Source organism: Jaculus jaculus, chromosome X (assembly GCF_020740685.1).
Source record: "Jaculus jaculus isolate mJacJac1 chromosome X, mJacJac1.mat.Y.cur, whole genome shotgun sequence".
NCBI lineage: Eukaryota > Metazoa > Chordata > Mammalia > Rodentia > Dipodidae > Jaculus > Jaculus jaculus.
In genome coordinates, this window is record NC_059125.1 from 99790895 (window position 1) to 99809033 (window position 18139).

An 18139-nucleotide genomic window follows, 5' to 3' on the forward strand; every position below is an offset into this window, starting at 1 on the left:
AGAGGCAGAGAGAGAGAGAGAGAGAGAGAGAATGAGAGAATGGGTATGCCAGGGCCTCTAGCCACTGCAAACGAACTCCAGATGCGTGTGCCCCCTTGTGCATCTGGATAATGTGGGTCCTGGGGAATTGAGCCTCGAACTGGGGTCCTTAGGCTTCACAGGCAAGTGCTTAACCACTAAGCCATCTCTCCAGCCCCAGGGTATTCTTTATAACCTATTCACATTGAGCCTTTGAGCCCATGTAAGAGTTGTTCATTGTATCCTAATAGCAGCCGACACTTATTTCTAGTAAGCTTTACTTGGGGTCCGGGGCCTGGAAAGATATCTCAGCTGTTAAGGTGTTTGGTTACAAAGTCTGATGGTCTGGGTTGGATTCCTTAGTACCCAGATAAAGCCAGATGCACAATGTGGCACATACATCTAGAGTTCATTTACAGTGGCAAGAGGCCCAGGCATTCTCTCTCTCTCTTTTCTTACAGTATTTTGTTTTAATAAAAGCTTTACTTGTTGGCTCATGTCTTTAATCCCAGTGCTCAGGAGGCAGAGGTAAGAAGATCACTGTAAATTCGAGGCCAGCCTGAGACTACAGAGTGAGTTCCACGTCAGTCTGGGCTAGAGGGAGGCCCTGCATTGAAACAAACAAACAAACAAACCTCCTCTCAGGCTAACAGTGAGAGCAGCATTTGTGTTTAAATTTCCACTTCCTTTGTAATGTCTCTTTGGTGATGGCAGATGTGAAAGAGATGACTTGTCAACTTTTTTTTTTCTTGTCATACTGATGGATCTTGGATCTCCACAGTGTTCACTGCTATCTACAAAAAGCCAATTTTCCAACCAAGAGTGAGAACAGCATGTCTCAGAAGAGATAAGCATAGACATTTAGAAGACATTTTATGGGCATTCCCTCTCTTCTTATCCAAAGAACATTGGGAGTTTACCTCTAGAGTCTATGACCTTCCTTTCCATAGGGTTTGGACTTGGTTTTCAGTATCAGGTATTAATTCCCTTCCACTAAGCAGGCTTCATATCCATTTAGAGAACAAGTGTTACCCCCATATCCAATTACCACTATGGCACAGATATGTACATCTTAAATGGCTGGTTCATTTTGTAGTTTGCAGTATCCCCTGCTTATTCACACTGTTGATGACCAGTATGCCCCAGAAACTCATATAGCACTCTGTAGCACTATGAGGGTGAGCCAGCAGGGAAATGGCTTCTTCACTGCTTCATTGTTACCTCAGTGCCCTGTGATGGCAGCCTGTGGTGTCTTCAGTAATAAGCTTACCATTTAGCTCTGATAGGTAACCAGGTGCTTTGGCAATAGCCTGAACTTTTTGGGAACTCCAAGTGCCTCCCTGACCACTAGCTAACTTTGGGGGTTAACCCAGTTTTGCTAGTGGGATTTACCAGGAAGAGCCTTTGGCTTTAGGGTTAAGCTTTCTCAACCACATGCAGGGTACTTCTGCCTGGACTATTCCCTCCCTTACTCCTTCCCTACTCCAAGACCCTTCCACTGCTTGTATTCAGTCCTTCCACTTGCATGTCAAGTACCCCTCCTCTTATTCCTTCCTGTTTTCACTCTCCTAGCCTCATTCAAGTTTCTTGCCAGTACTAATGATGCTTACTATAACTTACAAGCAAGTCAAGCTTTTCCTTGTTAGGAACCACATTATTAACATTGAGTATTTATCTTTCTGAGTCTGTGTAACCTTGCTTAATCTGATTTTTATCAATATCAATTTTCTTGAAAATTTCATTATTTCATTTTTCCTTATTGCTGTGTAGAATTCCACTGTGCTTATGTACTGCATCTTCATTATCCTTTCATCAGTTTGGCCTAATTTCAATTCCTAGCTATTGTGAATATAGCAGCAACAAACATGGCTGAGCCGTAGTAAAGAGTAGTGTCTTCAGGGTATATGCCCAGGAGTGGTATTCTGGATCAAACAGTAGATCTATTTTCATCCTTTTCAGGGGTCTTCATAGTGATTTTCATAGTGGTTGTACAAGTTTGCAGCATCACTAGCAGTGGATAAGGGTTTCTCTTTTTCCATACCATCATGAGCATTTCTTCTCAATTAAGTTTTTGACAATAGCTATTCTTACTGTAGTGAGATGGGATCTCAAAATCATTTTAATTTATAGTTCCCTAATGGCTAAAGATTTTTATTGGTCATTCATATTTCTTTCTTTGAGAACTCGGCTTAGTTCCCTGACTCATTTTTAGTAGGTTTCTTGAATTTTTATTGTTTAGGTTGTTTTCTTTTTTTTTTTTTTTAGCTTTTTGTATATTCTGTATGTTAAACTTTTGTTAGATGCATAGCTGGCAAAGATTTTCTCTCATTCTGTAGGTTATCTATTGACTCTATTGATAGTTTCCTTATCTGTTCAATGGCTCTTTTTTTCCATGAGTTCCCAATATTTGAATGTTTGTCTAATCCCTTGAGCTACTGTGGTCTTATTCATAAATTCTTTCCCCTACAGCTATATTTTAGAATGTTTTCACTACTTTTTTCTTCTTATCATTTTAGAGAGAGGAAAAATTAGTGTGCCAGGGCCTCGGCCACTGCAATGGAACTCAGACATTTGTACCATCTAGTGGGCATGTGTGACCTTGCACTTGCCTTACACTGCTGCATCTGGCTAACATGGGGTGTGGAGAGTAGAGCATGGGTCCTTAGGCTTCACAGTCAAGCACCTTAACAACTAAGCCATCTGTAGCCCAAAGTTCTTTTATTTTTTAAAAAAGTATTTTATTTACATATTTGAGAGAGATCATGGCAATTAGAGAGAGAAAGAATGGGTGTGCCACGACCTCTAGCTACTACAAACTACAGATGCATATGCCGCCATGTGCATCTGGGTTATATGGATTCTACCAATCAAAACCTGAGTCCTTATACTTAGTAGGCAAGTACCTTAACTGCTAAGGCAACCCTTAATTTCTTATTATTTTTTTTTCTTTTTATTGTATCTTTCTATTTCATCCAGCCATTTGTTGATGTTTAGTTTTCTTATTGTAATTTTATTTTGGGATTCTGTGGTGGTTTGAGTCAAGTGTACCTCATAAATTTAAGTGTTCTGAATGCTAGCTCCATAGCTGGTATCAATTTGGGAACTGCAACCTTGCTGTAAGTGTGTTGTTGGAGTAAGCCTTATAGGTATTATAGCCAGCTTCCCCTTGCTAGTATTTGGTACACTGTCCTGATCCTCTTATCCCTCTGATGTTGGCCAGACTCTGATGTCAGACTCTATTCATGCCATGTCTTCCCCTGCTGTGGTGGTTTGATTCAGGTGTCCCCCATAAACTTAGGTGTTCTGAATACTAGGTTCCCAGCTGATGGAGATTTGGGAATTAATGCCTCCTGGAGGGAGTGTATTGTATGTGGGGGGGGCGGGCTTATGGGCTTTATAGCCAGTTTCCCCTTGCCAGTGTTTGGCACACCCTCCTGTTGCTGTAGTCCACTTTCTGTTGGCCAGGGGGTGGTGTCCACCCTCTGCTCATGCCATCGTTTTTCCCTGCCATCATGGAGCTTCTCCTCGAGCCTATAAGCCAAAATAAATCTCTTTTTCCCAGAAGCTGCTCTTGGTTGGGTGATTTCTACCAGCAATGCGAACCAGACTGCAACAGTAAAGTGGTACCGAGGAGTGGAGTTGCTGCTAGACACCTGACTATGTGGCTTCAGCCTTTTGGAGCTGATTTTCAAGAGGAATGTGGAAAGAGTTGAAGCCTTGGCCTAAGAGACACCTTGCAGTGCTGTAAGTACAGCTTGATGGACTATTCTGGTCAGAGCTGCAAGACCTGAATGCAGTAAGAACTATGGACTGTGAGGTTTGGCTTATGAGGGTGAGAAAAAGCTTTGCCTGGACTGGGCTAGCAGTTTGTGTGAGAAGCTTGCTCTTGTGCCCATGTCCTGAGAAGTTGTCCAGGGTTGCTTTGCATAGAAATGAACTGGTGTGTGCAGAGGGATATGGCACAGAAAGAAAAATCTTTGGGTGAACTGTTGCCCATTCAGCTGCAACTGAGAGATTACAACCTTTGAGACTGGGCTAGCTGACCTGTGCTGGGGCAACAAGAATAATGTAGACTCTTTTGAAGGGGCCCCAGTGCTCAAGGAGTGTCCTGTTCTTCAAAGTCTGCTTTATTTCCCCCTGGATTAACAAATTGGCACCCTACCTGGTATCATGGAGTATAAGAAATGCTGGAAAGAGGGTCATTGAGTTTGCAACATGGTCTTGTGTTTTGGAAATGGCCATGGGCAGTGTGAAGCAGGTTTGCTGGTTGCCTGCATAGAGACCCCATGGGGCCATGAGGATGAACCGTGGCTTGCAGTGGAGACCCAGTGGAGATGGCGGGACCATGAGAAGGCTGCCAAGGAGCTGCCGGCCTCGATGAAGCTTCCCAGGACTGTGAGTAGCCTAGCTGGAGTGGCAGAATTGGAATGCCAGAGACTTATTGCTGGTTAGAATTATCGGACTTGAAGATTTGTCACTGGCTAGAGTTGCTGGACCTGAAGCTACAGAGTTTGATATTTGCCCTGGTTGTTTTAAATCTTGTATTGGTTGAATGTTTCTTTGCTATGCCCAATGCCATCTTTTGCAGTGTGAATATTTATTCTGTGCCATTATGGGTTTTTTGAGGTTATTTTTTGGTATTATGGCTCAGTTAAAAGGTCTTGGACTATGGGGATGTTTGAACATCATTGGGATTGATTAAAAACTATGGGGACTTTTAAAGTCAGACTGAATGCATTGTATTTTATATCATGTATGGATATCAGTTTATGGGGGCCAGGGGCGGAATGTGGTGGTTTGATTCAGGTGTCCCCCATAAACTTAGGTGTTCTGAATACTAGGTTCCCAGCTGATGGATATTTGGGAATTAATGCCTCCTGGAGGGAGTGTATTGTTGGGGGCGGGCTTATGGGCTTTATAGCCAGTTTCCCCTTGCCAGTGTTTGGCACACCCTCCTGTTGCTGTAGTCTACCTTCTGTTGGCCAGGGGGTGATGTCCACCCTCTGATCATGCCATCGTTTTTCCCTGCCATCGTGGAGCTTCCCCTCGAGCCTATAAGCCAAAATAAATCTCTTTTTCTCAGAAGCTGCTCTTGGTTGGGTGATTTCTACCAGCAATGCGAACCGGACTGCAACACCTGCCATAATGGAATTTCCACTCAACTCTGTAAGCCAAAATAAACACTTTCCTCCCATTAGCTGCTTTTGATTGGTACTTCATGACAGAAAAAAAAAGTAACTGCAGCAGAGAATTGGTACCACTTGAGTGGGGATTTTGATGCTAGAAACATGACTGAGTGGCTTTATGCCTTTTGGAACTTATTTGAGGGATAAACGTGGCCTAAGAGACGACTTGCAGTGGTCTAAACAGTATAACGGACTATTTCGATCAGAGTGTTAAAAAACCTGAATGCAGTAAGAACTATGGACTGTGAGATTTGGTTCATGAAAGTGAGAACTAACTCTTTTGGTACTGGCCTAGAAGCAGTTTGTGTGAGAGGCTTCCTTTGTCCCAAGAACTTGTTTATGTTGTGTTGCATAAAAGTAGACTGGTATGAACAGATTGATATAACACAAAAAGATTCACTGACTTAACCATGTGCTTTACCATCCTGAAGCAGCTCCCTTGATAGAATGATGGAATTGCCTTTTAAAGAAACAGTTACAGTACCAAGTAGGAGGCAATAGCCTGGAGTGCTAAAGTACAGTTCTATAGAAGGCTGTATGTGCTCTGAATAGGTGTCCTGTATATAGGACAGTTTCTCCTATAGCCTGGATTTAAGGGTCCAGGAATCATGTTGTGGAAATGGGAATAATATCACTTAACTTATCCCAAGTGACCTATTTGCCAAATATTTGCTTACTGTTTCCCCAACTTTATGTTCTGCTGACCTAGATGTCTTGGTTCTAAAGATGGAAAGTACGTTTTGCAGGAGGCACAAAGAATATTCCATTGAACTGGAAGTTAAGACACCCCCTTACCACTTTGGGATCCTAGTGCCCTTTAGTGAACAGGCTAAGAAACAAGTTGCAGTGTTACCATGGACAATTGATCCAGGCTACCAGGGGAAAATTGGACTGCTCTGCCACAGTGGAGGGAAGGAGGAATATATCTGGAATTCAGGTGATCCATTAGGGTGCCTCTTATTACCATGTCCTATGATCATGGTGAATTGGAAACTACAGCAATTCAATCAAGACAATGTGGTAAATGGTCCAGATCCTTAAGGAATGAAGGTATGGACACCCCTTAAGCTAAACAACTATTATTTTTCTGTGGCAATTACATTCTTATTGCTGGGACAAACACCCAACCAGAAGTAAATTAGGGAGGAAAAGATTTATTTTAAGCTTTCAAATTCCAGGGGAAGCACCATCATGGATGAAGGAGGTTGCTCACTATATCATACATCCAAAACAGAGAGGCAGGACCAATACCAGTACTGTAGTCAGTGTCATGCTGCTGGGATAAGCTTCCAAAGCAACCACAGTTTATGGGAGGAATGGGACTTATTTCAGGCTTACCAGTCTAGGGGAATTTCCATAATAGCAGAAGAATCTGCTCCCCTTTCACAGATCCACACAGAAAAGACACTATCAGCTGTATAAGCAAAAGAAAAAAATAACACAAAAAAACCTGGCCATCAAACAGTAGGGGATCCGGGAAGAATTCAAGCACTCTGCATATCTTACGCTAGAAATCAGATCCACTTCTAGTGACACCTCCTCCAATCAGTAGGCTGGGAATCCAAATATGAGCTTTAATAAAACACCTAAGTCTATTGGTATGACATACATTCAAACCATTACAAAAAGAAAGCATGAATAGTCCCAGCTCAAACTGGTTCTCTCCACACCTAGTATGGCTGGAAACAAGATCTATCCCAGTGACACATCTACTCCAGCAGGGCTGCACATGTTAAAGACTAAATAGGAAGCTTAATCAAATATACCCTCCAGCTATGAGAGAAATACATTTACTTTCAAAACACCATAAAAGTGTTCCCAAAATGTGGCTTTTTAATATACCATGGTCTGTTACAAAAATAAATAACAAATTATAGACTGATCCAAGCAGGACTGCTGATTGCTCAAACGCTTTAGAAATGAAGGCTGGGTCATACAACTGAGGGATAAATAAAAGCAAGGTAGTTTGTTTTTATAGGAGGTCAGCTAGTTGAGGGCCCATAGAGGGAACCCCACTTGCCACATCAGAACTGAAATTCTGTTTCTGATCTAGACTCATCCATGATGGCAACAGTGCCCATTACTGCTTCTTCAAGCTAATAAACTGCCTAGGTGTCCTAGCCTTTGGGCCATCCCCTAAATCCAGACCAAACAGCTCTCTACAAGACTTACCTGAGCATGATAGTAAAACCTACCCCAATAAGCTATGAGAAGAGCTTACCAGGTAGGCAAGGCCTATTTCTTGGCTGTTTATCTCTCCTGAGTCTTAAACATCCAGTTCCCTATTCTGGTAAGCCCTCTCCCATCTTATTCTAACTGGGCTGGGTTGGTGGGGAGCTCCTTTTCATTTCATTACTCTCTTCTAAGCTAGAGGATCCTTACTAACTGACCTCTTATTCTTTTTTCTAATGTGATAGAAAAAGGCTTGCATCCATTTGCTCTACTTTCTCTCCCTCTCCCTCTCTCTCTCTCTGTTTTCCTTTAAACTCTGGCCCTTTCTCAATTTCCCTGAAATTCCCCTTCACCCATCCATCCATTTCCTAAATACTAATTTTCACAAATAAACCTTATAATTTAACTTTTTCAGGATCCATTTCCTTCATTCTTGTTGGAATTGTCAAGGAGTCAAAGGCAGGAATTTACAGGCAAGGGAAAGAAGCCCCTTACCCTAATGAATCCCATAACACAACCAGATAAGGAAATGAGATCACATATGGTTTATATTGAAGATAAGGGGAGAATGGAATTTGTTAAAGAACATGATTAGATTGAAGGTAGATTTAAAAATAATTATGCCTATCTGACTATTTTAAGAGTGTTGTAGATCAGGAGTCCTCTTTTACCTCTGCTGTTTGGCCTTTTTGCCAGTGGCACTACCCACCTTCATGACTCTACGTATGATGGTGATCTGGCACCAGATTCTCTAATTTCAGTGTTACATTCAAAAGTGGCTTTGTGGTAAGACTGATGTTTCCCCTGAAGTTCCCACATGGGAGTAAATCTGTCTGACTGGGTATGAAAAATTCCCATGTGAGTTTTTCTCACATTCCTTCACTTCATATTTACTCCTCCTTCTTGACTTCATTTCCTAGGACTTAAGGGTGACTAAAAAAGTACCTATTACATGATTCTAGCTAGTTCCTAATGGTGTTCAATCAAATGTCTAATTGTAAATCGCTTGTTCTAGACAGAATGTTTCTTAGTATATTTATGCTACACTAAGAAGATATCACAGACTGTATGTTTTATAAATAATTAGATATTATTTCATGCTATTCTGGATTCTTGGAAGTTAAAAATAAATTCACTGGTAATTTTAATGTCTTATAAAAATCTCTTCTTTGCTTCTATGGCCATGGTTTGTTGTTATAGCCTCAAGAAACAACAAATTTTATTGACACTTATGGAAAAGGGTTAGAAAAGAATTCCCTCAAACTATTTTATAAGATACTAAATTTTTCATTATTGCACAGCACTTATGACCTAACTTCTAATGTCACAATCACTTAATAATTATATATATATATTCAGTATTAACTTCATACATGAGATTATTAGAGTAAATAAATATTCAATTCAAAGCAAAAACTCAAGAATGTTCCTATAATGGAAACACACTTATTCATATTTGTCTCAAAAATATCATGGGTGTTGGAGAGATGGCTTAGTGGTAAAAAGGCACTTATTTGTAAAGTCTGAAAGCATAGGCTCAATTCTCCAGGACCCACATAAAGCCAGATTCACAAAGTAGCACACACATCTGCAGTTCATTTATAGTGGCAGAAGGCCCTGATGTGTCCATTCTCCTTGTCTCTCTCTCTCTCTCAAATAAAAAAAAAATATTAAAAAAAATACCTTTGTCTTTGTTTGGCATATACCCTAAGGATTTTACTCATTACTACAGAGATACTTGCTTATCCACATTTATGACTGATGTATTCACAATAGCTAGGAAGACGAACCAGTTTAGATGCCCTTCAACTGATGAGTGGCTAGTGAAGATGTGGAGGGTATTGTAGATATGTAAGCAGAGGGGTAGAATACTAGTGGTGGAACAGTGTAAGTGGGATCAGGAAAATTGATGGAAGAGATGAGAGGTGGCAGGAAAGTTAATCAAAATTTAAGATGTTATGAATATATGATATGTAAAACTACTTTGTTAGTCAATAATATATATTGTTGAAAAGGGAAGAGTTTGGACAGAAATGTCCTATGAAGCCGGGCGTGGTGGCACACGCCTTTAATCCCAGTACTTGGGAGGCAGAAGTAGGAGTATCGCTGTGAGTTTGAGGCCACCCTGAAACTTCATAGTGAATTCCAGGTCAGCCTCGGCTAGAGTGAGACCCTACCAAAAAAAAAAAAAAAAGTCCTATGAAGGTGGATAAGTATATACAAAGAAGCCATAGATTGTTAGTTAAAAAATTATAGTGCCAGCAATGAGACATCTTCAAGTGAGTTGTTAGCCAGGGAGGACCATAATGCCCCCCACCCAATTATAGGCCATTGCTAACGCCCTTGGTTCCCAACCAGATCTAGTGAATAAGATCCTATTGCTAAAGACCCCAAAACCTTTAGTAGCATGACACTGACAAATATAGCTGGAGCTGAGTTGGAAACCTCCTCTCTATTGGCTAGCTGTCAGAAGGCTGAAATGAGCTACACTGCATGCAGCCTTTTGTGAGAGAGATGTCAATGGCTTTAATCAGAAGTTGACCCTGCAAGCCTTACAGCTGGCTAGCCAAGCAAAATGTGCCAGTTTGTACAATAGTGGCATGCCTATTATGGGGGCAACAAACTCTTCTCTAATTTGACTAGAAGCCCACTCCACAGAAGGGAATACAAGCTCTCCCCTTTACTCCCTCCCTCATAGCCCCTTTCTAGATTCCTGGCCTCTACTACTGACTTTACATCAACTCATACAAATCTAAACATTTGAATCGAAAATCCACATATGAGAGAGAACATGTGATGTTTGACTTTCTGGGCCTGGGTTACCTCATTTAGTATCATGTTTTTAGATGCTTCCATTTACCTGCAGATTTCATAATTTATTTTTTCTATACAGCTGAATAAATATCCATTGTGTAAATGTACCACATCTTCACTAGCCACTTATCAGTTGAAGGGCATCTAAGCTGGTTCTACTTCCTAGCTATTGTGAATACATCAATCATAAACGTGGATAAGCAAGTATCTCTGTAGTAATGAGTAAAGTCCTTAGGGTATATGCCAAGCAAAGACAAAGAGTATGTTTTAAAATATTTTTTTTTGAGAGAGAGGGAGAGAGAGGGAGAAGGAGAATGGGCACATCAGGGCCTTCTGCCACTATAAATGAACTGCAGATGTGTGTGCCACTTTGTGAATCTGGCTTTATGTGGGTCCTGGAGAATTGAGCCTATGCTTTCAGACTTTACAATAAGTGCCTTTTACCACTAAGCCATCTCTCCAACACCCATGATATTTTTGAGACAAATATGAGTAAGTATGTTTCCATTATAGGAACATTCTTGAGGTTTTGCTTTGAATTGAATATTTATTTACTCTAATAATCTCATGTATAAAGTTAATACTGAATATATATCATTATTAAGTGATTGTGACGTTAGAAGTTAGGTCATAAGTGCTCTGCAATAATGAAACAAAATAGTGTCTTATAAAAACCTTATCAAAAACCTATGGATAGAGAGGTCATAAACCCTAGGGTAGTAATGACTACTGTTGTCTGGCTAAATGCATGTATTATACCCACCAAACTGTCCTCTAAACACTTATATTTATGCCCATATACTAATGCTATAATAATAATGCTATTCTAACTTTTGTTTAGAAAAGCTTCTCTTTTCAGATGGCAGTGACTACTGAGTTGACTTAGAATTCACCATAGTCCTGAAAAGAAGCAAAAATGGAGTGGTCAGCATGAAGTAAGCAATCTCTATCACAACCTTCAAGGTTCAAGGTCAATTACAGAGGAGGCAGCAGAAAGAATATAAGAGCCAAAGGAAGGGTAGGACTGTTAAAAATGCTATCTTACAGACACAAAACAGCCTTGATACTCATGACCTCACAGTGCCTGACATTACCTATACAAGATCTTCATGGAAAAAGAAAAAGTCATGATGACATCAAAATAGAAGACAGACTAAATGAAAAAAAAAAAAAAAAAAGAAGGAGAGATTCACTGAAGTGAGGATTTGCAAGGAATAAAATGGGTGTTGTGTGAGAAAATTATCATGGTTATTTTCTATCCTTATGGAAATTGTCAATAAAAAGTTCTAAAAGAAAACCTTTGAATAAATTTAACCAAGGAAGTGAAGTATCTCTACAATTAAAACTTTACGAAACTCAAGAGAGAAATTGAAGAAGACACTAGGAAATTGAAATAAATCTCATGCTTATGGATTGGAAGAATCAATATTGTGAAAATGGCTATCCTATCCAAAGCTGTCTACAGATTTAGTGCAATTTCCATCAAAATTCTAATGGCATTCTTCAAGAAAATAGAAAAAAAGACATCCTAGTATTCATTTAGAAGCACAAAAACCTTGAATAGCCAAAACAATTATAAGCAATAAAAGTAAGTCTAGAAGTATCACAATACTGACTTAAAGACAGGACAGAGTCATAGTACCAAAATAGCATTGGATCGTCAGAAAAACAGACATATATATCAATGGAACAGAACAGAAGACCCAGAAGTACACCATGCAGCTATAGCTTGCTTATTATTGTTAAGAATCATCTGCTGGGGCTGGAGAGATGGCTTAGCGGTTAAGCGCTTGCCTGTGAAGCCTACGAACCCCGGTTCGAGGCTCGGTTCCCCAGGTCCCACGTTAGCCAGATGCACAAGAGGGTGCATGCATCTGGAGTTCGTTTGCAGAGGCTGGAAGCCCTGGTGCGCCCATTCTCTCTCTCTCTCCCTCTATCTGTCTTTCTCTCTGTGTCTGTCACTCTCAAATAAATAAATAAATAAATAAGATTTAAAAAAATCATCTGCTGGATTCATTTTAGAGTAATTACTTATGCAACATATCTTGGCAGAATAGATAACTTGACATGAAAAGTAGTAGTTATCAGAATCAGCATCAGAAAAATAGTAACTCATGAGACACGTAATAGCTAGAAAATATTCTGTCCGATCACTTAAAGTTTTACAAATCCTGAGAATGTTATTCATTGAACAAATTAGGTCCTACCTTAGAACTAAAACTGGCTTGGAAACAACCCTTTAAAAATCACCTGTGTATGCCTGAAAAGCCTAACAGTCCAGGTTCAGTTCCCCAACAACCCACATAAAGCTGGATGCACAAAATGGCACGTGTGTTTGGAGTTTTCTTGCAGTGAGGAGTTGCAAGGAATAAAGGAAGGCCCTGATGCACCCATACTCAATCTGTGTCTCCTTCTTTTCTCTCTCTCTCTCAAAAATTTTGTAACCTGTAATTCAATATGTAGTCTCAGGCTAACCTTGAAATAGCAGCAATCCTCCCAACTCTGCCACCAAGCCTGACCAGAAAATATATATATATATATATATATATATATATATATATATATATATATATATATATTTTAAGTATTTTGTCTTTCCTTCAGGTTGAATACTAAACTATTTTTTTAAATTGGTTTTTGTTCATTTTTATTTATTTATTTGAGAGTGACAGAGAGAGAAAGAGGCAGATATAGAGAGAGAGTGAGTGAGAATGGGCGTGCCAGGGCTTCCAGCCACTGCAAATGAACTCCAAACACATGCACCCCCTTGTGCATCTGGCTAACGTGGGTCCTGGAGAATCAAGCCTCGAACCAGGGTCCTTAGGCTTCACAGGCAAGCGCTTAACCGCTAAGCCACCTCTCCAGCCCTGAATGCTAAACTATTTTAAGACTTCAAGATTGACCTTTGGGGCTGGGCCTTGAGCTCAGTTGAAAAAGAAAAGAAAAGAAAAGAAAGAAAAGAAAAGAAAAGAAAAGAAAAGAAAAGAAAAGAAAAGAAAAGAAAAGAAAAGAAAAGAAAAGAAATCACCTGTGTATTAAACATGAAATTAAGTGTGAAGTTTTACATTTTATAAATAATTTAAACAAATATATCAAACAATTACAGTTAACAGCTCTTAAAACACCTATTAGGCTCAAGAATACACTGCTCCACAATTTCCCATAGGTTGGAGTTTTCCATCACAGCTGCCACTTGTTCTTTGTCATTTATCTGCTTGCTGATGTATTCTGTTGAGTGATTTCTTTCAGAAATGTAGATTTCCAACCTGTATTTTACTAGTTTCATTTTTAAGCATATCCCAATAAGAATTACCAAAAAGCAATGAGGTACTGTTAGTATGAACCTGATGATGACCAAATAGTTATTTTCATTTTCTCCTGAACTTCCACACAATTTTCCCTTACCACTTCCAGTTCTTCTAATGCTTTTGGCATTTCTGGTTCCCATATAGTTTGGATCAAATCCTAAACCTCTAGAGCTTTATTTTCCATAACCCATAGCTGCCTGGTATCTCCCTGCTCAGAAAGGTCTGAGAACAACAGTACCCTGGTGGGCATCCAGGAGAGCAGTCTGGACACCCTCTAGATCCTTACACTTAGCCATCTCTTGTGAATGCCCCAACCAAGTCACCGTCTCTACATAGCTGCTCTCAGGATTTAATTTCCTAGTCTTCAAATATGCCAAGACATGTGTAAGGGGTAGGGCAGCAGAGAATAGACAGACCACACAGTGCAGCAACTAAGTAGGACCTAAGACTAAATTATTTTTTACCAAAATGCCCAAAATATTCACTAGAAAAAATACACTAAAAATGGTGCTGGAAAATGTGTATCTAATGTAGGAAGCTGAAAAGAGAGTCTTATTGTTCTCCATGCCCAAGAATCTGCTTCAAATGGATAAAAGCCCTCATCATCAGACCTGAAATTCTGAAACCACCAGAGTAAAAAGTATGGGAAATACTTCAACACATTGGCATAGGCAATGTCTTTTTAAATAGAATCACAGCCACTCAGGAAGTAAGATCACTGATCAACCATTGGGACCTCATGAAATTAAAAAGTTTTTGCACAGCAAAGGACACTGTGAATAGAGCAAAGAGTTACCCCACAGAATGGGAGAAAATAATTTCCAGCTGTACATCTGACAGAGTATTAATATCTAAGATAAAAAGACCTCAAAAAACTAAACAATAAATAAAATAACCCAATAAAAATGGGCTATAGAACCCAATTTAGAGTTTTTCAAAAGAAGAAATACAAATGGCCAATAAACATCCAAAAACATGTTCTACACCCTTAGCCATCATGGAAATGAAAATAATAACTACTTTGAGATTCATCTTGCTTCTTTCAGATTGGTTATCAAGAAATCAAATCATAATAAATGCTGGTGAGGGTGTGAGAAAAGATCATTTATCCTCATTGGTAAGAATGTAAACTATTACAGACCTTGTAGAAAACAGTGTGGATGTTCCTGAAACAACAAAGGACTCTGTGAATACAGGGAAGAACTTGAGGGGAGAGTATAGTGGATATGTAAGTAGAAGGGCAGAATATGAGTGGGGAAATGATATAGTGTGGTCAAGGGAGGGGATGGAAGAGAGGTGCTAAACACCTAAAATAGATTTACCATATGACCCAGCTATATTACTCCTTGGCATATATCCTAAGAACTATTCACATTACTATCAATATATTTGCTCATCCATGTTTAGTGCTGCTCTGTTCACAATAGCTAGGAAATGGAATTAGCCTAGAGGACATTCAACTGATGAATGGATAATAAAGATGTGGTTGGGTTGTTGTGGTCAGTTCCTCATTGCTGGGACAAGTATCCAACAAAAACCAGCTTATGGGTGGATGGGTATTATTTTGGGCTTACAAAATCCAGTGGAAATTCCATCAATGGCAAAGAAGCTTCTAAAGATCCTAGCAGATAGAAACAACTGCAGCAAGCAAACACAAGCACCAAGAAGCACAAACCACCAGAGCTCAAACTGTTCTACATACAACTCGTAGGGCTGGACTCAAGATCTACCACACCTTAGGGCCAGACTCCAGGATCTGCCCCCAGTTAGACACCCCTTTGTAGCAGGGATCTGCCTGCTAGGGGCTCAAGTAGGAAGTTTAATTAAAAATGACTAAGTCTATGGGCCCATACATTCAAACTATCACATTGAAACTACCACAGTGGCACATGCAGAAAATGGATTTTTATTCAGTTGTAAAGAAAAATTAAATTTTCAAGGGAAATAGATGGGTATGGAAAGATTATACTAAGTGAGGTAATGTGGGGCTCAGAAAGCCAAACTGCTCATGTTCTCTCTTATGTGTATGTCCTAGATTGAAATGTTTAGCTTGGGATGTATCTTGGAGTAATGTCAGTAGAAGAGGCCAGGAAGCTAGAAAGGAGCTATGAAGGAGGGAAGAGAGGGGAGGGTACAGTAGATGTGTAAGTAGAGGGGCAGAATACTGAGGGTGAAATGACACAAGTGTGGTCAAGGGAGCAATTGGAAGAGAGGAGGGGGTATAAGGAGGGTTAATCAAATTTAAAGTGTTATGAACAAGCCACATAGAAATATACTTCTTTAATATTTAAAACACACACACACACATACACCTTCTTCTTACCTACATTATTACATTACTATTATCCCTCCTGGTTTTATAGACACATATTAAAAGTAATGATGTTTAGGTCGTAGAGACTTTTTAGATTCAGATTCAGACATTACTCTCTGTGCAACTTTAAAAACTATACACCTGAGACTTTCTTCTTAGTCTCTGACAGAATCTTTTAACAAAAGTGCATGAGCTAAGGTGAAGAAGGTCTGGTTGGATCCACTGTGAACAATAAATTTTCCTTATATTTCTACATTTATTTTAGTATTTATGTTGATATTTCATGAGAACAACATGCTTCCTTCTTAAAGGGGGAGATGTAGTTAAATTATTAATATTTATGCTGTATTTGAACAAAAAGGATTCTATGCAATTATTTTCTAAAATATATATCAAATTAATGTATTTCCTAAAGTTTTTTTATTAGTAAGACTTTTTCAGTGTAAAAGATGTTTGATTACTTTGTAATATTAAATAATATTCAAATTATACTTGAGATTTTTTAAATGGCAAAAAAGAAAGAGAAACTCTTAGTTCACTCAGGACATCTTAAGCCTGCTCTTCATTCTTTGCATGTTATTCATCTTTGTGTATACATTTATTCAAAACTTGATGTCAACTTTACAGTGTTCATTTAACTCTTTCTGGGTCCTGTTTTAATACTTCTTCACTCTTAATCTTTTGTTCTGATTGTAACCTTTTTAACTCTATATCTTGCTTACTAGTTGCTGTTTTTGTTTTTTTTTTTGCCTCTCCTACCACTGCTAAGATGTGAGTTCTACATTTGTTTTATGACTCTATCTCTATTAACATAATTCATTTCAAGTAGAAAATAGGGCCACAGTGCCTATACAGGTAGGTTCGTTCATATTGGTACACTATAATATTGTTGAAATGTGAAATTCAAAGGACAGCATTTATCACCTTAAAAAGTAGGCCAAAGGCTGGAGAGATGGCTTAGCGGTTAAGCGCTCACCTGTGAAGCCTATGGACCCCGGTTCGAGGTTCGGTTCCCCAGGTCCCACGTTAGCCAGATGCACAAGGGGGCGCATGCGTCTGGAGTTCGTTTGCAGTGGCTGGAAGCCCTGGTGTGCCCATTCTCTCTCTCTCTCCTTCTATCTGTCTTTCTCTCTGTGTCTGTTGCTCTCAAATAAATAAATAAAATAAAATGAACAAAAAATATTTAAAAAAATAGTAGGCCAAGACACTAAGGCCTCAGTGGAAATGATTCTGAGAGCCTCCAGAAGTTAAATGGACACAGTACATGCCAATCATCCAATCATCACTTCTTAGCAAATGAGCTTAGAGCTCTTGTGATGAATGAAGTGCCTCATTATTGACTCATCCAGGCTCCACCCCTGTCACCCCTGGTCTCAGCCATCAGAGCCTCAGTGGGTTGGCTCCTTCCCCTGTGGTGCTGTCTTGCTCTTCCTTTTATAGGCCCACAATAGGCACTATATCTGCTATCTTCACTGTCTACCAGGGAATACCAGCATTCCCTAGGCGACAGTCACATAACCATCATCCTCCTCATTATAATTGTCGTGCCTATTAAGGTACTTACTGGCTGGTGCTTCGTGACATGTTCAACGTTGAAGAACAAGACTCAGCTTCATCTGACCAAGAGAGACAAGACAGTGAGATGGGGCATGAACCAAGAGAAATAGTGCTGCATATGATGCCTATTAATGATACCAACTACGATATTGATGGAACAGTTGCCTTTCTCATTTCTGAAGCATTTATGCAAGCCATTAGAGAAGAATATGGACAGGAGGCCTGGCCTGATATAGAGGAGATATGGCCCCATGTGGAAGAGGTCTTGCCTGGTGTTGAAGATATCTGGCCTGATGTTGAGGAGGTCTGGCCTGTTGTTGAGGATGAAGACTGGTACATCTGGAATGAAGAACAGGATAGCGATGAAGACCAGGAGGAATATTGTCAGTTATACGACAACGAGGATGAAGAGATATTGGAGGTAGAGGAAGAGGAGGAAGAGGAGGAGGAGGAAGAGGAGGAGGAAGAAGAGGAGGAGGAGGAAGAAGAGGAGGAAAAGGTGGAAGACCTGTTAGAGGAAGACGAAGACCAGGATGAGGAGAATCAAGAAGAGGACTCAGGAATTGTCCTATATGCCTGTGAGTTTCCCATAGCAGGATTTTAGGTCCCTGTTGTGGGATTTTGTCTTTTGTTAATATACCATGGCTCTACGGGGTATATATGGTATTTGTGTAATGACTATATCCTGATTTATCCCCAGGAAAGATAGGTAGTAGTCAAGTTCAAGGCCAGGGACACAGGAGAGGGAAGAACTCTCTTGGAGGGGAGAG

General features: G+C 39.8%; 1 pseudogene; it reads right to left on the reverse strand.

Moving 5' to 3' along the window:
• Positions 1-13296: 13296 nt before the first annotated feature.
• On the reverse strand, positions 13297-17396 carry LOC101609088 (annotated as a pseudogene).
• Positions 17397-18139: the final 743 nt, after the last annotated feature.